A 5,269-nucleotide genomic window follows, 5' to 3' on the forward strand; every position below is an offset into this window, starting at 1 on the left:
AAGGAAGGAATCCCCCAATAAGTCTAGCACGACCACCAAGCCGTTTAGCCAAAAAGAGTTCTGAAAGAGACCCTTATAAAAACAGTACTATGAAATGACGAGAAGGATACTTCTTGCAATAAATAACAAGTGCGCGTGACAATATATAAACGGATAGAAAGAATCCAAAGGTTCAACATATCCTTATTAATACAGCCAAGGTGCACTAAGAGGCTATTACCACCAGTCCAGATAAAACATCAGCAAGTTATCAATAAAGAGAGACCTATCATACAGGAGTGGCCCAAAAGAACCTCAGCACCACCGAAGCATAGTAAGTGTAGCATCATAATAAGTCTACAAGGATTCCTAAAGACCTCATAGTGTGGATGCCAAAAATCCACAAGGAAAAATATATGATCCCATGTTGAAATAAGTAAGGGTCTGTAAGAATTGACCCAATGTGGATACAAAAATTTCAGTTGCACAAGGCCCCTGCCTCGTGACCCTCAAAATATAGGCTCGGGATGGAAACAGCCAAGCCCGGCCTTGCACCCTACTCTAAAGGCCTTGCGAGGCACGCACCACGCTTACATAGTCTTGCTTCATGCCAAAGGTCACATAGGATCACCTCTCGAAACTAGCAACGCGTCTCGCACTGAGGGTCCCATGGGGATGCATGTCTTTCTCATAGTGGACCACCTCACACTAGGCATCTCGCGAGGCACAGCCTCACACCCATACGCCTCTGCCTCACGCCAGGCATCTCGCAAAGCACAGCCTCGTGCTCACATGCCTCCGTCTCGCGCCAGGCATCTCGCGAGGCACAGCTTCGCACCCACATGCCTCTGCCTTGCACCAGCGTCTTACGACGCACAACCACATGCCCACATGGCTCTGCCTCACGCCAGGCATCTCGCGAGGCATAGCCTCATGCCCACACGCCTCCACCTCATGCCAGCATCTTGCGAGGCCCAACCTCGCGCCCACAAGCCTCCACCTTGTGCTAGCATCTCGCGAGGCGTTGCCTTGCACATGGTCCTTCTCCCCGCGTCGAGCATCTCATGAGGCTCTTGCCTCCCATGCCCCTTGGGATCATGCCTTCCATGATGACCCATAAAGACTTCAACATTTAAAGGTTAAAAGAATAGGATGCATCATGAGGATAAAAACCAACGCATGACTCAAAGATATCATACAAGTACGAAGTACATATGGGGGTACAACCCTGACAAGTAGTGGTGCATGCCAGACAAGTAGTATTCATATGAGCAACGTACTTGATGTGGTCATTCCCAGCTAACCTCTGACATTCGAACAAAACAGATAGCGGATGTACAACTTGGTACTAAAATGGAGATGCTCCCACACACCTTTGGTGTATGCTGGAGCTGACCACTACTCTCCTTGCACCTCTACCATCCATAGTCTGCATATGCAGGGCCATGTCTCCCCAGGACCACCATGTATAGTGAACCAATAGTGCTCTCCAATAAATATGACCCTCCTTCACTTGAGAAGGGGGTCGGATTTTGAAACTTTGTAATCAACCATTGTTAAGCAATATACATATTTTCTACATTCTCTCCATTCTCCATTCTCACGTTCACTTTTTAAGTTCTTAGAAATATCATAAATTTTGTAGGAAGATAAGTCAATTTAAGTTAATTTCCTTTACAACTCAAAAAATCCTTAATCTAACTTAGTTGGCGAGTTCTTACCGTCAACACCATAAAATTGAAAGAAAAAAAAATTTGTTATTTTTAATTTTTTTTAAAAAAAATTATAACTAAACTAAATACAACTCATTCCAATATACAGTTTATACATTTTTTGACATGTGTTTTGTCTCATTACCTATTTGGATCTTATGCTTTCACAAATTACTTTTTGGACCCTCTTTTTAAAATAGTTCAAATAAACCTCCAAACATATTTTTTATGAACAAATAATTAAATATAACAACACAGTTGTTAGACATAATAGTTGTACTTTTGTTCTGAATTTGTTAGTTTGGATAATTATTTGTGATTTTTGTTCAAAAATCTTTGATCAAAATCAGGTTTATGGATCTATTTAAACCATTTTATAAAATAGAGGGTGCAAAAAGTAATTTGTCAAAAAAAACAAAGTCCAAATAAGTAATTAAACAAAACACAAGTGCTAAAAATGTATAATCCCTATATTAATCCCATCTATTTTTTTATTAACTTTTAATGCTACATTTGTTTATAAAAAATAAATAAAATTATGCACCTCGTTTAATAAAATTATAAATGAAAATTTTAAAGTTTTATTAATAAAATAAATAATTAAAGAAAAATATAAAAGTTCAATATAATTTCAAATATAAAATTATGAAAATTCACTAAAGGTACAACAAACATACTTTTATATTTTATAATTTTTTAATGATTGTTTTTTTAATTGTCGTGTACTTGTATAATTGTTAAAAATTAGAAAGACTCAATTTCAATGAAGAAATAGAATTTTAATTTTATTAGAAATTGGGTGACTAATTAATCTTAAAATTTTATAAATAGAATTGAAGACTTAAAATTACTAATTCTTAAGGAATAATATATAATAAATTTATTTAATAAAAAATTATTTTTATATTTATAGTGTAAATGTAACTTCTCAAATCGTACTAATAAAGATTTTAGTTTTCAAAAAATTTCATAAATAAAATCTTTTAGTGTAATTATTAATCTTTTTCAAAATTTAAAGTTGGAATATTTTGTTAAATGTACAAGTTAGAGGGTGTTACATCCCAATTTCGAGATGAAGTAAACAACCTCGAAATAAATGAATTTCTACATTATACTTGTGCAAATTATCACGGAATGTCATAGCTACTTCATCAGCTTGCGAGCATAAGGTGTAAGCTCGAAGGCAATCGTCTTCCCTAGGAAATGAGCTCGACAGACTCATCTCATACCGAGGTGTTGATGACTAGATTAGTGAACTCGTAGTAGAGTATAGTCTCAAAGGTGTCTCAAGACAGGAGTCAGGCTTGAAGACACGATTAAACAACAACACGGAAGGCTGTTAGAAAATCTCTATTTCTTAGGGATTAAGTTTGACTGTGCGTTTAGTTCCTATTTTAATGGGATCTTTAATTAAAATAATGCATTTTATTTGTATTATAATTTAAATATTCATTTGAATTAAATTTTAATATCTGTTGTAACTTCCCTAAATTTATGGGTAGATATTTTTATAATCAGGCTTATAAATAACCTGGAACCTAGTCATTTGGGGGGTCACACACAATTTTGTACTGGAAAAGACTCTGCAAAACTTCTTTCACTTGAAGCTTTCACACAGAGTTCATAATAAAAGTAACTCGTGGACGTAAGCAGATTTTAACTGCTGAACCACGTAGAAAATCTTTGTCTTTTCTTTTCTTCCTAATCAATTGTTTATTGCTCTACATAATTAAGTTAATGAAAAATTGTGTCAACAGTTTGGTGCTTTCATTGATAGCATTAAGCAATTCTTCATATTGTTTCGTATAAAACCTCTTTTATAATGACGATGGCTGCCTTAAACATCCCTGGAACTAGTGGGCGACTCTTACCTCAAATTCCTGAGGAGCGTACTCCACAAACTGAGAACCATCCTTGAAGGCCTAATAAACAACTTGTTGTGGACCAGAGCCCCAATGAGGAGAGTGCCTCATCGTCCCCTAGAGGATAACCTGGTCAGAGTTCTAGACCTAATGAGGAGTTTTACTATAATCTGAAATGATACGTACTAGAGGTTGAACTCAAAAATCATAGGTTGTATGAACAGTTATCGAAAGCTGCATGACTAAATGAGGAGATGGCAAGGTGAGCTGCTGAAGTCCAGGCACCACTCCGAAGGACCAGGGGGCGACCTTGGGGGAGTACAACTTCGAGGATGGCTGAACAAAGGGCCCAGCAGGCTCAACGAGGCCTAGGAAAAATACTAGGAAAATTCGACCTGGGGGACTTCTCAGAACCCTGCTAGGAACAATCCAACAGGGAGTGTTCCTACAGAACTTGGGAATAATGGAGCTCCCTCGATATCTCGGAGCGATAACCAGAGCCTGCTAGAAATAAACCAGAGTTTGCCAAGACTAACCCTAAGCCTGCCAGGCCGAGTAATGCGAGGCTACCACACTCGCCAATTAGGCATCGTCCTTCTCCAATAGGACATCCCACTCTAGCGCGGGGTGTATCCCAGCATGTTCCCAGTGGGAATCGAGAAGGAGACATGGCACCTCAAAGGCCTTCACAAAATGCTCGAAGTGGAAGTTTAGACAGGAGCCATTGGGCTCGATCCGAGCACAGAGGTGAACGCGAGGCCCCACGGGGAGCGCATCATGAAAATAGAAATCCCCAGCCATCAGGGAGTCATATGTCAAGGTCACGAATAATTGTAATGACGGTACATGTGGAAAACCCACCTCAAAATCGAGCCCCACAACAACAATAGCCAGAGAGGAATGTCAGCTTCCTTGGTGGAAGTCAAGATTATAGCAGGTCAGTGAGTGTGTATAACACCGAGCCTAGAATTACGAGAATTATCAGAGCCAGTATCATGATCTTTGAGATCTCCTAAATCAGAACTGGGGGAAATCTAATCAGCCAAACTCGGACCTACGAACACACTTAAATACCCAGAGTGAGCCCCTACAACATGTATATGGAAATCAATATAACCCTATGTTGAGACAAGGAGCTAGAGTTCTTACAAACAATAACCAGCTGCTAGCAGTGCAAGCTTCCTCTCTGAAGGATTCAGTCCAAGAGAGGATCAACCAGTTGGAGGAAGCATTCAGGCTCCTTCAAAAAGGGAAGAATAAAGAAAAGGCTTACGATTTCGACAAGGAGCATGAGCCTTTTGCCCCCCATATCTCAAATACACTGTTTCCTAATGGTTTCAAAATAACCCACATGGCACCATACGATGGGACCACCAACCCAGGCAGCGACATGAGTACATTCAATACAGTAATGCAAGCTAGTAACGTTGGATATGAGCTCAAGTGTATGCTCTTTTCGACCACACTCACTTGATCACCAAAGGATTGGTTCGACAAATTCTGAAGACATTCGATCTCTTCATGGGAACAATTGTCCAAAAAATTTATAAAATAATTCCAAGATGTGAAGAGCACCAAACCTAATGCGTCCATGTTGACCAATGTCAGGCAGTAGCGGGGTGAGTCACTGAAGGGCTACCTAGCAAGGTTCAATATAGAAGTGGCACGAGCTCACAATGTCGATGACAGTGGTCTTCTCATGGTAGTATGAGATGG

The sequence above is a fragment of the Humulus lupulus genome, chromosome 5 (assembly GCF_963169125.1).
Source record: "Humulus lupulus chromosome 5, drHumLupu1.1, whole genome shotgun sequence".
Taxonomy (NCBI): Eukaryota; Viridiplantae; Streptophyta; class Magnoliopsida; order Rosales; family Cannabaceae; genus Humulus; species Humulus lupulus.